The sequence below is a fragment of the Lepus europaeus genome, chromosome 15 (genome assembly GCF_033115175.1).
Source record: "Lepus europaeus isolate LE1 chromosome 15, mLepTim1.pri, whole genome shotgun sequence".
Classification (NCBI taxonomy): domain Eukaryota; kingdom Metazoa; phylum Chordata; class Mammalia; order Lagomorpha; family Leporidae; genus Lepus; species Lepus europaeus.
Genome location: NC_084841.1, coordinates 77014044 through 77034121, shown reverse-complemented (window position 1 = coordinate 77034121; position 20078 = coordinate 77014044). Strand labels below are relative to the sequence as shown.

General features: G+C 47.7%; 1 long non-coding RNA gene across 1 annotated transcript in view; it reads left to right on the top strand.

The window, feature by feature from the left end:
* Positions 1-8456: 8456 nt before the first annotated feature.
* The window catches only part of LOC133774567 (uncharacterized), a 52671-nt gene continuing 41049 nt past the window's right edge, over positions 8457-20078 (top strand). The window contains exon 1 of the long non-coding RNA XR_009868089.1: positions 8457-8588. This is a non-coding gene — a long non-coding RNA (uncharacterized LOC133774567). The remainder of the gene's footprint in view (positions 8589-20078) is intronic.

The window sequence follows — 20078 nt, the reverse complement described above, 5'->3', positions numbered from 1 at the left end:
CCCTTCTCCAAATAAACAGGCTTGTTAAAACAAAAACAAAACCCAACGAACGCTTTATTTAATGATTACCTCTCCAGATGCCTTATGCTGAACTCACAGATTTTAAATAATTCATCACAAACTGCAATCCTTCAAACCACCAACTGCCAAGATAATCTGTCCGCTGCTTGGAGTTCTGAGAGAAGAGACTCTCTTTAAGGCGCAGGCTCCATAGCAGGGGGCCCGAGGGGAGCTCTGTGCCCTATTTTATTTGGTGGTCTCCTCTTGGAACTTACATTGCTGCTCCAGGTGTACCGCCAATGCTTTACCTGGGAAACAAGAAGCAAGTGGGGTCTCAGGGTTGGGAACAGTGGTCTCTCAGGCACATTTTGGGAAGCTTCTGGTCGGTCCCAAGAATGCACAGGTGAGCCGTGCAGGAAGGTGAGGAGAGACAGCCTTGGCCAAAAGCTCCGGTGCGTGTTTGCAGGGACACCAACCATCAGCCTCCCCTCCCTCTTCTCAGGCTGCTTTCCATCTCCTGTGGCCAGGGCTCAAGCACTTGTCTATTTGCACCTGCTTTGCAAGCTGCTTCTCACTGGGTAACTTGTTTGCCTTTTGAAAACTGGCCCTGCTATTCCTTCTTAGTCAGTTTTACGGGTGCCTTGGACTTGCACACACTGGGAGAGAGGACACCCAAATGAACCCCTCAAAGAGGGTCCAGTATCAGACAGCCCAGGCCATCCCAGATCTCCCCAGATGTGCAGCAGCCTTGGGCCCCCAGAATGAGGGGCAGGGGCTGTGCTTTGAGGACACAGCCAGAAGGAATTCACTCAGGCTCCTCTGTTGAACTCTTTTTCTGTTTCTCACCAGCTGGTTTGCTGCTGCTGCTTCTCATATCTTTACATCCTAGTTCTAAAAACCCTCTTGCTACATCAACAGCTCCTCTCTCCCCGCCAAAAGTCACCAATGCTGTAGAATGTGGACTTTGTCCTAGCTCTGCTCTGGCACTGATGGTGTTAGAAGCCATGGTCCCCTGGCTTTGTGCTCCCCTGGTGGAATGCGACCCTCAATCTGTTTTTCCACTACCCTTCCCACTTCCTGTTTCTCTGTTGTTCCAGGTGTGCGCCCAGTGTTTAAGGATTGCAATCCCCTTCTTACTTGATCTTGATTTTTGGTCTCAGGCTCCAATTCTTCAGTCCAAATAGAGTACCCCCAAATTTTTTTGGAGCATTTGCAAGAAGTAAGCAGTAAACTAAGGCCCTGGAAGGCAGCTGCCTGCTTTTTTTCTCACTTGCCTCCCTCTGTATCTCTAAAATACAAGGGGCCTCAAAAACTTATGGAAAAAAAGTGAATTAGGAAAAGTCTATTCTGGTGCAAAATATTTGAAGTCCATGCATAGTTTTTACATAATGCACATTTCCCACAAACTTTTTGAACATCCCTTGTATGCATGGATTTAATTTTTTTTTGCACCAAAAGAAATGTATCACTTACTTCCATTTGCCCATGGACTTGTTGAAGCCCCTCTGCATTTGGTGTCTCTCTGAGTTTCAGGCACCAACGAGTGTCTGATGAGCATCAACACTTTGTAGTTTAGTAAGCGCCAGGGGTTTGCAAGCTGTGTTTTGCAGAGAACAGTGCCAAGGAAGAGACTCAACTCAGAGGTGACTGTTTTATGTTTTCATTTTTTTTAAATAACAAAGGATTTTTTTCCATAGTTGTAGCTGGACCCCTTGTAGCAGTGAATGATCTTTTTATAGGTACCAGGAGCCTCAACAAAAAACAAACCACAGTCCCTCACTTCATTTCCCATTTTATTTTCAGGCACATGATTTCAGGAAATAGTATGATCCCTTTTACAGTTTCTTTTTAGTTTTTGTCTGCTTTTCCTTAAAATCTAGGGTTTCAACTCCTGGGCAGGTGATGAAGACCACTCCCCGTGTTCATTTTTAGCTTTGTGGGCTTGTCCTTGTGAAAGCACTGTATTTGTTTTGTTTGTTTGTTTGTTTTGACAGGCAGAATGGATAGTGAGAGAGAGAGACAGAGAGAAAGGTCTTCCTTTGCCATTGGTTCACCCTCCAATGGCCGCCGTAGCTGGCACACCGCGCTGATCTGAAGCCAGGAGCCAGCTGCTTCTCCTGGTCTCCCATGGGGTGCAGGGCCCAAGCACTTGGGCCATCCTCCACTGCACTCCTGGGCCACAGCAGAGAGCTGGCCTGGAAGAGGGGCAACCGGGACAGAATCTGGCACCCTGACTGGGACTAGAACCCGGTGTGCCGGCACCGCAAGGTGGAGGATTAGCCTATTGAGTCGCGGTGCCGGCAGAAAGCACTGTATTTGAAAAAAAGAAATTGCCCAGCTGCAAGGAACCACACAGGCCCTGGAGTTCAATCAACCAATTTTACAGATGGGGACGCTAAGGCCAATCAGTAAAGTGCCTGGATCCAGTTCATGCAACTCAGCTCAAACAGAGATGGAAGTGGAGCCAGGATCCTCACTGCAGGCCACCAGTTCTCTTCCCTTCTCCTCTCCCTGACTATTTCTGACCCCCTTTCTTTGGGCTCCCTAAAATGTACAGCACACAGCATTCCACAAACCCTGTTTAATTTGGGTTTTACTTTTGAGCACATGGCTTTCAGGCCCTAACCCTGCCTTAAGGAATAGCAGCCCATACCTTATCGATGGAAAGTCTCCAAGCTGATCTTTCTGTAATTCCCTGTTTCCTAGGTCTCTCCCGCTTTCCAGCTGGTTATTAATTATCAGACAATATCCTCTTGAGCTGTCTCTATTTCTTAATTACCTTATTAATTGTAATCACATAAATTGATCTCTCTGACATTCTAAGTCTGACTCACTGAGGAAATCAGTCTAATGGTCACAAGAGACTCCTCTGGTCTTGCTATGCTAACTTCGTGTTTCCATCACTCAGGCTAATATCACTAGGAACTTAGCGAACCTGGACCTGGACTTTATCCGAATTGCAAGTGGAATGCCCTTAATCAGTTCTCGCTGAGCCTTTCCTGCTTACCCAGATACGCTGCAGACTTACAAGTTCCTGTCCATGCTACCTTCATGCTTTAATCTTTTTTTACAAAAAGATTTATTTATTTATTTGAAAGAGTTACAGAGAGAGGAGAGGCAGACACAGAGAGAGATCTTCCATCTGCTGGTTCACTCCCCAATTGGCCGCAACAGCCAGAACTGTGCCGATCCAAAGCCAGGAGTCAGGAGCTTCTTCTGGGTCTCCCACATGGGTGCAGGGGCCCAAGGACTTGGGCCATCTTCTGCTGCTTTCCCAGGCCATAGAAGAGAGCTGGATCAGAAGTGGAGCAGCCGGGACTTGAACCAGTGCCCATATGGGATGCCAGCGCTTCAGGCCAGGGCGTTAACCCACTGCACCATAGCGCTGGCCCCATGCTTTAATCTTTAAAATAGAAGAAGTTTCCCCTTCATGTCATCTACTCATGCTCCTTCCTTTGCCATTCAAGGCATAAGTGAATGCATTTTTAGAAAAGATTTATTTTATTTATTTGAATGAGTTACAGAGAGAGGTAGAGCCAGAGAGAAAGAGAGAGAGGTTTTCCACCTGCTGGTTCATTCCCCAAATGTCCACAATGGCCAGAGCTGAGCTGATCCAAAGCCAGGAGCCAGGAGCCAAGAGCTTCTTCTGGGTCTCGCATGTGTGTGCAGGGCCCAAGGACTTGGGCCATCTTCTACTGCTTTCCCAGGACATAGCAGAGAGCTGGATCAGAAGTGGAGCAGCTGGGACTCTAACCGACTCCCATATGGGATGCTGGCACTGCAGGCAGCAGCTTTAACCCACTGTGACACAGTGCCAACCCCATGAATGTATTTTCATTCTTCAAGGTTTTTTTCTATAAACATGCACTTGAAGACCTTGAGAACCAATTAAACATTTAAACACAAAATGTTAAGGCAAGGTTTCATATGCAAAGATAGCTTCCTAATGTGGTATTTGAGAATTTGTGTTTTTTTTTTTTCCCTGCATGCTCACTTACCTTTCATGAAGTGACATGACTACAAGATGCTTCCTACAGTCCTTTGCATGTTTGTATCAGAGATGGTTGACTGGTAGGAAACTAGAGCAGAAGTCTGGAAACTCTGTTCTGAAAAGGGACAGAGTGGAGGCTACAGAATTGCTCTGTGTGTTTATTCACCATTTGGGGAAAATCAACTCCAATTTGTTATAAAGAAAGGAGCAACATAAATCCAAAATGCCAGCATCTTTCACAGTGAGAAAAAATGGTCACCTGGGGACTGGCAGGTGAGCCTCTGCCTGCAATGCCAGCATCCCAGATTGGAGCACTGGTTCTGGCTGCTCAGCTGCCAATCCAACTCCTGGCTAATGAGCCTTGGAAGGCAGCAGATGATGGCTCAAACATGTGGGCCCATGCCACCCACATGGGAGATGGAGTTCCAGGCTCATGACTTCAACCTGATCCAGCCCCAGCCATTGTATGGGGAGTGAACCATCAGATGAAAGATCTCTCTCTCTCTCTCTCTCTCTCTCTCTCTGTGTGTGTGTGTGTGTGTCTTTCCTATACTCTGTCACTGTGCCTTGCAAATAAATAAAATACATTTTTTAAATTCACCTGGCTGCCACCAATGGCCAGATTTCTGATTTGGCTGGTGGTACAATGCCCCGATCTGCCGATGAACATGGTTGAGTCTGTCCGTGTGCCCGAGTGCCCACAGAACATTCCTCAGAGGTGTTCTGCAGACACGACTGTCTCAAACTCTTCCCAGCTGAGCTCCGTATCTTAGCACCTCACTTGCTCCTTCACTCCCCCAACCCAAACAGGAAGAGATCACCCTGTGGCTCCTCCTCCTCTCTGACAGTAGATGCTGTCCACTGATCTGCTGTGTGGTTCTGATGCTCTGGTTCCCTTGTTCCCTTTCCTCTTTGTCCCATTTCATCCAGTGCTGCTTCAGCCCACTTCCTCATCCTCTTTCCCAGTCAAAGCCACCAGCTCTTTTCTGCCTTCTCTGGGACCTCATCTCCCACTGAATGGCTCACGAAACCCCCCATAACCAGCCTCACTAGCCCCTTATCTCCCCTGCCCTTTCTCTCATCCGGCGCTTCAGCCTTGCTGAACAATCCCCAAGTCTCCAAACCCTCCGTGTGACTTTGCATCCCACGCCTCTGAATGCTTGCCTCTCAGCTTGGTGTCACTCAGCATAGTTCCATCTGTGAAACCCCTACTCATGCTCTAAGACCTGGCTCAGGCATCCTTTCTGGAAAGCCTTGCTGGGACTCCTGAGTCGATCATTCATTCTCTGTTTTCTGCACACCTCATCGTCACACTTGTTGGTGGCATTGTCTGTCCTCCTTCGCGCCTTCATTTCCTTTAAGCAGGTGAGCTCCTCAAAGGGGGTGAGTATGATTCACCTGTTTCTCATCTTCAACATCTGGCACACAGTAGGTTCCCGGTGACTGTTAACTCCATGGCGAAATCCATGATGTCTTAAGATTCCTTCAAGTTCCATACTTCTGTGGTTTAGATTTTATGCTCTTTCAGATGTCCAGAGCCATTTTTTCCCCCTGACCATTATTTTTATGAGTCTGATCACTACTCTTTATCTAAAACAGGTGAGGGTGGTATGGAAGAGGAACAGTCAACTCACACAGCAATAAAAATGGTTGAGAGTTGTGGAACAATGTACTTATTGGGTGAAGGGATGGTTTGGGAGCAAATCTGATGTCAGTTTAAATTGTACTTCTGTTCCTTATTCCGTGTGTGACTTTGGACAAGGTTAATTGACTTTTCTGAGTCTCAAATTTGTCATCTATAAAATGATTATGATAATAACACCATTCTCTCAAATTTGTTTTGAGGAGTGAATTTGTATGTGTGTCAAGGACTTACTATGCTCCTTGGAACCTAGCAATTTCTCAGTAAGTTATAGTTGTTAGTAGCATTACTTTTATTGCACAGAAAATTGTTTGAGTAACTGTTGTCTCAGTTCTCCAAAAATGGTAGCCAACTGGTGCCATTCTATACACAGGAGAGATGCTAATTCCTTATATGCAAAAGATGCCATAGGACACTAATTCTCTCTCTTCAAGAAAAAGTAGAGTGTCTTCCATACTCTGGTCTAAACTCAGTGGGACAGTGATCTGTAAATGTATTTTTTAAAATCATAAATGCAGTTTAGGAACATCTTGAATTAGCACAAAATAAATGAGAAGCTTTTCTTTATAGGGATCTTTTCATTGTGTTGTATTTTGAAAGGAGAGGAAAATATTTTGTGGTTGAAAAACTATTGGACTAAATGTTAGAAATTTGTTCAACAGCTTCCTCTGGGGATAATTCAGGGCAGTCACTCAGGCACTGAGCACTTCACATTACTAAAATGAAGACAAGACTCGTCCTGTTGATCTCACCTGTTCTTGAGGGCTTTGAATCGCATCACCTCTTTGAAAGTGCTTTGCAACACATACAATACTATACAGATCTTGGTTATTATACAGACATTGTTCTGCTGTCATCCTGCCTTCTCCATCCAATGATCCCCCTGAGCCCACGTCTCTAATAGATGCTCAACTGGTTCAGAAATGAGGAGTTGGGGGCAGGTGTCTAGCGCAGCAATTAGGATGCCACTTGGGATGTCTACCTTCCATATCACAGGGCCAAGGCTTGAGTGTAGGCTCTGCCCGCAATCCCACCTTCCTACTCACATGTACTCCGGAAGGCAGCAGGTGATGGATCACGTAGCTGGGTCCTGGCCACCATGTGGAAGACCCAGATGAAGTTCACAGCTCCTGGCTTTGGTTTGGCCCAGCCCTGGCTATTGTGGGCATTTGGGGAGTACCAGCACGGAAGATTGGCACCTCTCTCTCTCTGCCTTTCAATCATATTTTTTTTAATTACAAATTGTTTAAAAAGTGAGGAAATAAGTGGCCTCAGTTACAATTGCCAACTGAGTTTATTCTTTTTCTCTTGCATTCTCTTGCTGCTGGGCTTTCCTCGGACTATTAAAGGTTTATTCATGTGACTCTGGTTGCTCCTTCTAACTGCCCTTCTGAAAAAAATGTCAAAAACTCCACGCATCCATCAATCCAATTTACTGAGCTCTGAGACCACAGGGAAGTTCCCAGGAGCCTAGAGGAGTATTTCCATTCTCTGCATGGTGTTGGCTTCTGATTTGTCTTCACAGAGATGTTTTCTTCCCTCCCTCCCTGCCTCCCTCCCTCCCTTCTTTCCTTCCCTCTCTCCCTCTCTCTGCCCCCTCCCCTCCCCCTCCCCCCTCCCTCTTCTGGGGAATATGTGCTTTCAAGTGGAGTCTCCCTTTGCCATCAGCTCTGCCTTCCGGGTAGATGTGCACCCTTTTGTTTCATGGCTACAGAATCAAGGCAGAGTCCATGCCAAGTATTTTAACAGAACAAAAAGTTACCAAATCATCACTACTTCTCACTAACTCACTGCAATGACCTGCAACAGCATTTCTGACCCTCTGGCTTAAGACTTGAGCCAGGTCTCAGCTCTCCCAAAAGGCATCTGACCCTTCGTTTCCAGCCGCAGGGTTCAGTACTCACAAACTCCCGAACCCAAACGTGCCCTTTCCTGCTTTCTTTATCCTGGCTGTCCGCTTGGCAGCCCTACCCGCCCTTGCTCATCCAGGAAAAATGAAACAAAAGAAGCTATCAATTAAAGCTCCACCTCCTCAACACTGTCTAGACTCCTCCAGCTTCTGCCGAACATCCCCTTTCTCATCGGCGGTGCTATTTAACGTTCACATTATCCACTTTGGAACTACAGCTGCCCTGTCTCTCTGTTATTTGGCAACTATTTATTTGCGAGGTTAAGAGACAGACAGGACTCCCACCTGCTGATTCACTCATGATACGCCCATTATGGCCAGCGCTGGGCCAGGCTGAAGCAAGGAGCCCGGAGCTCAGTGCAGGTCTCCCAGGTGGGTGGCAGGGACACACCTACCTGAGCTATCAGCACTGCCCACCAGTCTGCATTTGCAGGAGGCTGGAATGGAAAGCAGATACTCTGGTATGAACGTGGATGTCTTTATCAGCGTTTATTCAACTGCTAGGCCAAATGCCTATTTGGCAACTTAAAAAGTTTTATGAATTCTTTTTTTTTTTCTAACACATATGGTGAGAATCACTTCTTTTTTTGGTACAGAATTTTAGCTAGACTTACTGTTATTATTACAAGTCTATTATTACTCTGTCTACCATCAACTATGATACTATTATAGCTGTTACTTTCAGATTTGTTGATAATAACTGAGGTTCCATGGAGACAGTGGCTCCTCCCTGAGCCTACACATCTGTGTGCGGGTATGCGACCAGCATCGTTATTGCCGTAGGAGGAGAAACGCTCAGAAAAGAATATGGCAATCTGTGTATTATTTTTAAATTGCTAAACTTTAAAAAGTCAGCAAAAATTACTTGTTTTAATGTTTTAGCTCAATCACAAAGCTTTCTCTTACAGGGGACTTCAACTGCTATGAAACTGAAGCAGTTCCCTTCTAGATCCTTCAGGAAAAAGCTGAACAAACAAATGGGCCTCGCTTGGAATGTCAACTGCCAAGAGCCCTGCTCCTGTCAACAGAGACTGCAGATTTTACTGGTAAGTCCCCGAGATGCAGGTTCCATGCCCTGGAGAGCTGCAGCCAGCAATACCAAAGCCGGAGCCTGGCTTTACCGTCTTGCCGCTTTCGTGGGGAGGCCCAGTGTCCAGTAACACTAACCCAGTGACTCAGAGCCTCTACGTCATGCCCCTGCCGCTGTCTGCTCCTCACGCAGCTGTCAAGATCGGACAATTTCAGGGGCCACTGTTGAGGTGCAGTGGGTTAAGATAACGCTTGCGAAGCCAGCATTCTGTATCAGAGTACCAGTTCGAGTCCTGGCTACTCCACTTCTGATCCAGGCCTCTGCTGTTCGCCACACAAGTAGGGGATTAGGGTGGAGTTCTTGGCTTCTGGCTTTGGCCTGACCCAGACCTGGCTGTTGCAGCCATTTGGAGAGGGAATCAGTAAAAGGAAGATGTCTCTCCCTCTCTATCTGTCACTCTTCTTTCAAATTATTAATTAATTTTTAAAAAAAAAAATCTAACTGGCTGATGACCCAAATGACTTCTTTGTTAGGGAATAATTCCTGTGGTCTTAGCTGTTCCCCAGCTATTGAAGGATTTCTCCCCTCCTAAGACATTATCTCAAAAAACCTTGCAACCTTCCCTGGGTTTTAGCAAATGAGGCTCTGGACAGAGATTTGTTAAACTGAATTCTGTAAGAAACATGACTTTATTTTCTGGATGGGCTTAAAAGGTGTCTTGGAATGCAGACATTTTTGTCACTTGAAGACATTATTTTAATCATTAAGGATGGGCCAGCTTGATTTCACGATGATTTACCCGTCCACCCCTTGTCTTTTGCTCCAGAATCTTGGTTACTTCTGCCAAAGGACAATGAATCAGGAACACAGCAGCGCTGCCAAAGGTGGTTAGAACGTCCTGCTTTGGGGCACTGCGTATCCTGTGTTGAACCACACAAAACTGCTGATACTTGATCACCTTTCTTATACAAAGCAGTTTTATATGGCTCAGCCCAAGACAACTTCTATCTTTTGTCTGGTGAGAGTCAGCTGGGCTTGAAGTCATGGGCAAAAGGGGGGTGCTGCCTCAGTTTCCCCTGTTTCTGCAGCAACGAGGGCATGGGGTGACTTGACTGCAGGTTTGTCACTCTGACTTACCCGAGAGACACAGGAGGATGCCACTGGGGGCTTAACTGTATGGACTGATGTGCCATGTGGAGAATGTCAATGGCCCTGTCTTGTTGCCTTTCCAGGTAGGGCTCAGGGCGTTTGCTGTGTTTCTTTCCAGGGCAAGCAAAATTGTGCTTTTCAGAAGTCTCTGGTGACCTGCCCGTGGCTTCCTTGCCCTTAAGCTTCCCTTGATAGTTCCTGCAGGGATCTCCTGTGCAACTGCAGCCAAGGCAAATGAGATGACATCTATCCTGGTGTCAAAACAGCAGACCCGGGAAAGTGACATTATCTGTTCCTTACATTTGTATGCAGTTTGGGGAGTTGGCGGGAGCCCTCCCAGCGGCTATGACTCCAGGGAAAGGAAGCAGGACTCAGGGTGCCACCACCTTAGTTTGTGTGCATGGAGAGGCTGAGGACCAGGAAGATGGAGTGATTGGCCCCAGATCCGAAAGCCTTCCAAAGTAAACTGAAGCTGGACTTAAACCCAGCCCCACTGACTCCACCTCCAGTGCTGTCTTTCCTTGAGTGTCAGGTTACAGACCTCATTCTCATCCTCCTCCCACCAGGCCAAACCCCACAAAATCGCAGTGAGGGATGCAGGAGCAGCTGACAGAGGGGCAGTTATGGGGGGTCCCCCACTGCTAAACTATGCAGCCAGCGACACAGGACAGAGTACACCCACAGCATGCGTGAACTGGTCAATGCACATAAATAAAATTTCAGTTCCTTTAAACAAAATACCAGACCCCTCACGAGTTCCCATTCGATCGATCGACTCAGGCTTTACCGCAGGCAGCTGTAGCCCTTGTTTCTACACGCTCCCGTGCCCAGAACAAGCCTACCTCTTCTTGGTCCTACTCGTTTTCTGCAAGAAGCCTATTGAATCAAAGGTCAGAGTTTAAGGAAACTAGTTCATCGACAACATCAAATATTTATTGAATCTCCACTGGACCCTGGCACTGAACCAAGTATCTGTCCCTGCCTGGTGGGTTCATAGTCAGAAATGTCACTGATTTGGAAGGCTTTTCACTACAGGGATTACCATGGACTAATGCCTTGTTTAACTGGTTTGGCCTTCTCTGCCTATCAGGATGGGCAGATGAAGAGGAAGATGGCCCTGTGATGGTTCTCGGGCCCCAGCTGGTGTGATGTGTGGTCAGAGGGGCACTGGCAGCAGTTGGAGCTGTCACTCCTGACACTTGGTCTGTTTATGAGAGGCTTTTGTTAGCCAGGAGCCTGCATGGCTCCTCTAATCCCAGGCCGTGCACATGAGTGGGAAAAGCAGACCTGAGTCCCCCAGCTGAAAAGTGGGAAAATAAAATATGTCCTTCTGGAAAGTTCTTTTTTAAAAAAAATTATCTGAAAGACAAAGGGACAGAGAGAGGGAGATCCTTTTTTTTTTTTTTACTTATTTAATTCAATTTATTGTGATTATCTTTATAGCCAATATAGAACTTCAGTTACATTTGCCGTATCAGCCCAGTAGTAATTTCTGAATATTTTGCATTCATAAGATAACAGATTCACACTTGCATGCCTAAAATATTATTCTAATGTAAAAGCAAGAGTTACTTGATTATTTTTCCCAAGAATAATGTTTTAAAACATTTTGTTGAAATCCAGTATACATACAAAAAAAAAAATTGCATATACACACACAGAGAGGGAGATCTTCCGAGCACTGATCCACTCCCCAGATGCCCGCAACGACTAGGTCTGGGGTCACCCACGTGGGTAGCAGGGCCCGTGCACTTGCAGCGTCTTTTGCTGCTTTCCCAGGCGGATTAGCAGGGAGCTGGCCAGCAGCGCAGCTGAGCCCTGACTCGGTGCTCCCATATGGGATGCAGGTGTCCCAAGCCGTGGCGTAACCTGCTGTGCTACAAAAGCACCCTCCCATCCCCCAGCAAATCAAACACAAACAACCCTCTTGGGCACCCAGACAAGGTAGGAGAATTCACGCCATGCAGTGTAACACTGCATTTAACCTTGTATTTTTGCTTCACACTCACGGGGAGATAGAGCTGGCTCTGCAGCTGACTCTGCTGTTTGTTTGCAAGTATTCTGGGCGCAGCTTCCCAGATTGATGGCTGCTGTGTAACACCCTCATTAATCTTGCCAGCAGAGCGTTCTCTAAATTGACTCAGACTTACTATTTTTTAACAGGAGTAAATTTTCAAAATCAAAACCAGACAGCTAGAATTGCTTATTATAAGTAGAGGGAGGTGATAAAGATGTAACTAGTACTATAAAAAATGACTGTGTACCTCACACAGCATTTCTCATAGAGGATGCACGCCCTCCGGGGAGCTCTCCTGCTGGGGACACCCCAGAAAATGGAGGCATGGATCCAGGCTTGGGGACAGAGCAACAGCGTGGACATCGAGGGATGCCACGTGACAGGTTGGGCCTGTCACTGAATCAAGGAGAGGACAATGAAGAAAACTGGCTGACCCACACTGCAAGCTGGGGACAGCGTTTCGACTCCTGAGCAGCTGGCTCCTCGCTGTCCCCACGGCCTCCCCCATGGAAGCTTGAGTTGGCTGCACAGGTGTCTGAGCTGCCCGTCCTGCTTCTGCCCAGCCCTCTTTCCTCCTGGCCCTCATAGCTTGGTGTCCTGGCTGAGGCACCATCTGTCCCTCGGGCTCCAGGTCAGCTTACTGATTTCAGCTTCTGTCGCGTCCTTGTTTGCTTTCTCTCCCGAAGGACCTGGGGCTCAGGATGCCGGTTCTGTAGGGGGAAGCCCTAGCCTGTTTATAGCTTCTCTCCTTGACATTCCCTGATTCCATCGATATCCCATTAGCTCCATGCATGTTTTGCTTCACCCTCCCCCCTTCTCAGCCTAAGGCAGTGGCCTGGGGAAGCAGGGCCAGGAGCCCCGGCGCCTCTGCCTGTCTGCACTCCCAGGATTCAGTGTGTGCCTATGATAGAGTGACCTGCACTGTGTGTTCTGGTGGCGTTTGATACAGAGGCCTTGAGCTGTTTTCTGCCCAGATGAGGAGCTGTGTGTTCTGGAAGGAGAAACAGCAGGATGAGCTGCCTTGCACTGCACACAAGGATGCTCCCTGGGGCTGGGCAAGGCCAGGACCTGCTGGGAGGCCTCAGTTTCCCTCTGTGCAAGTGAAGGGATGGAAAGGAACCAGAACCTTCTCAGTTCTTGGATTCTGCTCTCCCCACCTCCTGCCCGGTGATGCTGAGACCAGCATCTGCCCAGTTCTGGCACGAGCAGCCTCCTGGTGTCAGGTGGGCCAGGGTTCAACTCCAAAGCTGAGATGCGTTCATCCTGTTGCCAGAGCCAGCTGGGGGTGGGGAGCTGGACTGGGCCAGGCTTTTCCGGGGAGACCTGAACTCCAGGCAGCCCCCATGTGGAGGGGCAGGGCATGTGCAGCAGCCATGTGATCCCCGGTGGGCTGCCTGGAAGGGTGGCTGTTTTAACTCAGGCAGCACAACAGCGAATGGGCTGAAGCTCTGGTAAGCTGTGTGGCTTCAGGCACAGTCCTAGCCTCTCTGATTTTTTATGTATTCTCATGCATCAGCGACATGAGAAGGGGTACAGCTGAGCCTCTAGATGAGGACTGCTGCACCACCGTCCTGTGGTCTCAGGGGTATAAAGAGCCTGTCCTTTAGAATTGTGCTGAATCTCACATCCATGAATCTCACATCCCCAGTCAGCACCCATTGCATACACCTGTCACTGGGAGCAAACGTGATACCTCCGTTGTCAAGGAAAGTGAGGTGAATTTTCCATACAACACACAGGCACAAGAAATGGCACAGCTCATGGTTAAATGTTTTGCTGTGTATTTCCAAGATGTGGCCAAGTTGGTTATGTGCACCACTGCCCCTATAGCGATAGCCCTTGATTGACCTCATTTCTTTTTTTCAAGATTTATTTATTTACTTGAAACAGAGTTGCAGAGAGAGAGAAGGAGAGAGAAGGCGAGAGAGAAAGAGAGAGAGAGAGAGAGAGAGAGAGAGAGAGAGAGAGAGAGAGAGAATCTTCTATCTTATCTACTGGTTTGTTCCCCGAATGTCTGCAATGTCTGGAACTGGGCCAGGCCAATGCTAGGATCCTGGAACTCCATCCAGGACTCCTACATGGGTGCAGGGGCCCAAGCACGTGGGCCATCTTGTGCTGCTTTCCCAGGTGCAGTAGCAGGGAGCTGGCCTGGAAGTGAAGCAGCAGGACTTGAACTAGCACTCATATGGGATGCGGGGACCACAGGAGGCAGCTTAACCCAGTGCACGGGCCCTGGCGTCATGTTTCTGTTCCTTCTCAACTGTTGTCTCCTCTCCCCTAGACCCCGTTACAGCTGGGGTGACACCCAGCTGGGGTGTCTGCAGCCCACTGCTTTTTTCATTACTGATGCTTTTTTGGGAGAACTGATACACACTCAGGATCCCGTCTTCCACCTGGGTGCTAACGACTCTCAGGGTGATCTCCAGGCAATCTTTGTCTCCAGACTTCAGACTCACCCACTCCTGCACCTGCTAGGCCTCCTCCCTGGAGAACAGCTAGTTCAGATGCGATTCCTCAAAAACCGCCCGTAGCACCTCCCTCCCTCCAACCTTGAGCTCTGCGTTTGATAGGAGGTTGCCTGCTCCTTTCCTGGCAACCAAAGTTGGGAAAGGTCAGCCTTGACTTTCTCTCTTGCTCATCACTGGATCCTGGTGGACCCTTGTCCTCTGTGCTTCCAAATCCATCCAATGCTCCACTTCTGGCCCCACCCCTGTCCTGACACAAAAGCCTCCAGACTCACTGTGCTGTGTTTGGCTCCCCGCAGTGCTGCCTACATGGAGCCCGGGAAACACAAGGCAGGCCCGACCCCAACCCCTCTGAGCCTCCTTGGGGGAGGTTCTACCACCTGTTTCCACTCTGACTGTCTCTTGCCTTTGGCCTTGGCTCTGTCCCTGTGCCCCTCATTTGCACTCCAGCAACTCAACCCACATTCTCTCCTCTCTCCCTACTCCGCTGCGTCTTCCGCTAATGCTAATATGTTCTGACTGCAGGTCGGTGACACCCAGGACATTTCGAGTTCAGTTTGGATGAAATAGTTGTGCCTGTGTGCTTGAGGCAGGAGGGAACACAAGGATAGGTCCACAACAGGTCCCGTTTCAGTCGCTTTCTGCCCCAGGGCAGCCAAAAGGGTGCTGGGCCTGGGGCTTTTGTGTACTGTTGGATCTAAGTTGGCTAATAAGGGTGTCCAACGTGTTCAGGTTTTTCATTCTGGGCAGTTCCGCTAAAGCCAGGAGAACTGGCCTGTTATGAGGAGCGCACTGCCCTCTAGAGGCCTCTGTGGGGAGGAACGCACCCAATGCGCAGCTTCTGGGAGGTGATTGGAGCACACGCTTCTGCGGTTGTGCTGTTTGCCCCACATGCTGGTTAACGCCTGAGAACTTGGATCTCTTGCCTGTTAGATAAGAAGTGGAAGACCCCACCGTCACACTGAGTCATAAGACAGTATACTTGGGAAGTAAAAGTGGAAAGAATTTCGTGAACTTAGTCCACATTTATTATACACTAAGGATGAGGGCAAGACACTGGGTTAAGAGCTGTTGTGCACAAGTCCTGAGTTTACTTTTGATCTTTATGAAGTTACATAAAACGTATTTGGGAAGAAAAACTCCAGGAAGACATTTGGGGTTGCAGTTTAAAGGGATGAATTTAATCCTGGGAGCATGAGAATCTGAAAATGGAACTGAGCTAAAAGCCAAAGTAAAACTGAACGCTGGGGTTCCCAAGGGTCTGCTCTGTCTGGTGCGAGAACAGAAGTGAACCGTGCTCTTCCCTATACACACACACTTGCATTTGCCATGAAACCTTGATGGAAACACTGTGTATCTAGATTTTCCCTCTCCGATGTTTAACTGAGAGAAGGAAAAGAAAGACATTCGCATAGTGATCTTTGCATGTCTGTGTAACACTGACTGATAATAAGTAAAATTATATCTTGTAGACTTTATTGTCTTACTGAGAAGTCCCTGGTATGAGAAAGGGAAGAATCGTTGGGATGCCAATTGTTGTGGGAGGAAAGATGCCACAGAACCTGGGGCACAGAGGCTGAGAGACCAGATGTCTGTCTTCCTGGGACTCCATCCCTGCTCTGAGGGCTTGGGGCACTGGTTCACCTGCTGAGAGTCAGAGAGCTGCATCTCTGTGCTGTGGGCTTAACAAGCTCACTCTCTGGGGTTACCTGAGTGACCTTTTTTATCATCTGCCTCCTTAAAGGAAAGGCACAGCCAAGTTCAATGCTGGGAAAACAACCACCTGGATAGTTTGAACCTTTCTCTGTTAAGATCTAGATACCTTTGGACATGCTTTCGGTTGGTAATCCATCATACTCTCTCTCTCTCTCTCTCATTTTGCTCTCTGTTTCTTTACAAAGTCCTCTGGATATTATCAGAGAAGTTCACCTAAAGAGAGTGTACAAAACATTTTGAATACATGCAAGACATCATTATGTGAAATTTTCCTTCTTGTGCTCCCCTTGCTAAGGAAACTTTAATACACACACACACACACACATATTTAGCCTACTTAGAATTCCTTGCTGGAGGCATAGCTAGGAGGTAATTCAGAAATGAAAAGAGTGAATAGACTTCACTGACAGCAGTCATGTTTTTAACCTGCAAGTTAGGGCACCATAGTTGTTGGAGCACAATCATTGAGGAATTCTCAGTGGGAGTGGTCATTTAGCCTAGCAGTTAAGATGCCTGCATTGATATCAGACTGTCCCAGCTCTAGCTTCTGACTCTGGCTTCTGGCTAATGCAGACCCTAAGCAGCAGCAGGTGATGGATCTAGTAATCGTGTTCCTGCTCCCCTCGCGGGAGGCCTGTGTTGAGTTCCCAGCTGCAGCCACTGTGGGCATTTGGGAAGTGACCCAAGGGAGGAGAGCTCTCTTTCTCTGCCTACCTGGCTCTCAAATAAGTAAATAAACTGAAAACAAAGAAACTCCCAGCATTGAAGTCTTAGGCTGAAACTCCAGGAAAAGAAAGAACAGGGAGAGAAAAAGGATCTGGTTTCCATTCTCTCTCATGTCTCAGACTCATTTGCACATTCCAGCTGCAGTTTCCGATGTTGTGGAGGTGAGGCTCTGCTGCTGCTATGTATGTAGGTTTTTGATTTATGACCTTGTGCTGGGTGGCACTTCAGGCTGTTAGACATCTGCTTTCTTCCAGTTTTGCTTCATTTATTATCCCCTTCGTCCCTTGCCAACTTTATTTATTGTATTAAGGCAACTTACAGATTTCACTGGGTGTGCTCCCAGGGCCCCACAAGTATATTCAAGATAAGGAGAAATGTGTCTGGATCGCGTCAGTACTACCCCCAGCACAACAGCTCTGAGATACAGCCTGAAGAGATTGAATCTTTCCTATGTGGGGTGGGATTTGGTGGCTGGTCTTGCTGTTCTTTCCCGCCCGCGGGGAGGCCAGGCTGTTGGGAGTGTAGCAGAACATCCTGTGCCTAGCAGGCCTTCTGCCTGCTTGTCTGTGCTTGGACTTGGCTCCCTGTGTTCCCGCTCAGACCTTTGGACCTTGGCAAGGCCACCTCTCATGTTTCTGTCTTGATCCAGGTGTGATTCTGTTTTTGGAGTGGTTGGTTGGGCTCTGTGTGTTGGGGCAATGGGGGTTGTTCAGAGTGTCAGTGGCCATTGCTAAACTGCATTAACAGGAACAGCACCTGCCCTTGACTTTGGAAAAAAAAAAGCTGCTATTTGAAGAGGAAAGTAATCAAACATCTTTCTTTCCTGATACTTGCTAAAATAGAGAGAGCCAGGCCTCCAGCTTTCATAGTGTTGGTTAAAGGCATTGGCTCCTGTTGGATTACCACTGCCAGGTGCTTCAACTCTGTACTTTGGAGTGGCCTGGGCTGGAGCAGCAGTCAGAGGCTTTTGCTAACACAGTAACCTAGGACCCCAGGGAAATGACTTAAACCTCTTAGTGCCTTGTTATCTACAAAATAGAACCCAGATGTGAGAGCACTGTGGCTGGCCAAACATTCCTCCCTGGGGGTTCATGAAGGGAAGCAACCAGCCCTCCTGCAATGTTGTCAGCTTCCTGGAGGAAGGGCCTTTTGTAAGTTCAGGGTACCATGATTCCCTAATTATGGGGCATAACATTGCCCATCTCACTGAGACATGAATAAGTAGGGGAATTCAGTGCTAAAGCTAAGACCCCACAGGAAACTGGGGAGAACCAACCCACAGAGGGGAGAGAGAGACCTGGATTTGCTTGAGCAGACACAGCCATTTCCGGGCAAGGGCCTCCAAGGGTGAGTGTCAAGGGCACTTAACACAGAACTTGAAGTCACAGCCTGCAGGCAAACACTTGGGTTACCCTTGCGTAATGCAGGCAGACCCAACCCTGGCCTGTCCTTGGAGGGGAGCTGGGGGGAAGGGGGCTCCTGGGCACGACAGCAGCTCTTCTGTTCGACTTGAAGATGCAACCCAGAAGATGAAACCCTTTGGGCCCACCACTGCGGAGAACACAGTGAATTGAGGGTGGCCATCTCCCAGGGGGTGACCCTCTGGCAGTCCCCCACCCCCAGGTTCCTGGTGGATTCAGGGAGACAGGCAGTGGGTGGAAAGGGACAACGTGCCGCAGGATCTGTGGAATGTCATCCTCATTTTTAAGCCAGAAAGCAGGACAGGCAGTTGGCACAGGGCTGTAGATACCACTTTGGGACACCTGCATCCCATACAGGAGTACCTGGGTTTGAGTCCTGGTTCCCATTCCAGCTTCCTGCGAATGGGCACCCTGGAAGGCAGCAATGCTGGCTCAAGTACCTGGGTCCCTGACACCCACTTGGGAGACCCAGATTGAGTTCTAGGCTCCTGACTTCAGCCTGGCCAAGACCTGCCTCTTGGGAGCATTTGGACATGAACCAAAATGGATGGGAGATCTCTCTGTCTCTGTGTCTCGTTCTGTCTCTTTGCCTTTCAAACAGAACAAAAATAAACAGAACACGTAAACTGGGCATCATCACAGAAAGATGGTATGGTCGGTTATGAAACAGAAAAAGATGATGGGGCAGGATTTTTTTATGCAGTCTTAAGAGAAAGAAGCAAATGCAGCCAAGCTGTGTCTTTGCTGTTTGCCTCAAGGTTATATTTTGCAACACATAATGGCAACAATTAAACATGGACACAGTATTATCTAATTTGTGGTGCTGTCTTCCCAGGATCAGGAACATTTTCTGCTGGAGTCTACCTTTATCTCCGGGAGCCTCTGGCAAATAGTTCCATCAGCTCAGGTCCTTTTGTAGAAGGAGCTGGATGCTAAAAGCAGCAGCCCTCACTCCCCTGAGCCCCCGCCTTCAGGGGTAACATGTTTTTCATCTTTGTTCTGTTCAATTTTTATTTCTGTTAATTTTTAATGAGTGAGTAACTCAATGATCCTGGCTCTGAATCTCAGGAACTGTGGCTTGTTAGGAAGGATTGAGTCAGCTTGATGGCTCCTAATAGACTCTGACGTCTGGTGACATTCACGCTGTGACCGTGGGCTCCCAGGGGGAGAAGTGGCCAATGGGGAGGAATCCAGCCAAAGCCACTTTGGTTGTCTTGAGAGCCATGGGTTTCATGCCCCAGCTGACATTCCTCTCTCCTTTTGTCATCACTTACTTGGGTTTACAAGAAATTGTCATGTCTTTCATGCCAGTGAACAAAACCAATAAGCCTGGAAGATTTGCTCCAAGTTCTATGAGGTATATGCTGTAACCATGTTCAAATGAACTTAAGCCACAGCCATCAATCAATATATTGGACTGATGATGTTCATGACTAGATGAGTGATGCTGGAAATTAACTGAATAGTCCCATCATTTATATCCAAAATCTACCATTGCTATCTATGCCCAGGGGAGCCTTGGTGAATATACTTGAGATAGATGTATTTGAAATGATAAAGAAAAATTGAGGCTGGTGCCATGACACAGCAGGTTAAGCCACCACCTGCAATGCTGGCATCCCATATGGATGCTGATTCAAGTCTTGGTCACCCCACTTCTGATCCAGCTCCCTGCTAATGTGCCAGGAAAAGCAATGGAGGATGGTTCAAGTATTTGGGTCCCTGCTAGTCACTTGGGAGATCCAGATGGAGTTCCAGGCTCCTGGGTTTGTCCTGACCTAACCCTGGCTGATGCAGCCATTTTGGGGAGTAAACCAGTAGATGGAAGATTCTCTCTCTCTCTGTGTTTGTGAGTCTTCCTCTAGCCATTTCTTTCAAAAAAGTAAACTCTTTCAAAAAAGTAAACAAATCTTTTTTAAAAAATAGAAGGAAAATTAACAGTAATAGTTTAATAGAAGAATTCTTGCCCTAGGACTAATAAAATTATACTTTTAAATCCAAATATTTGTAAG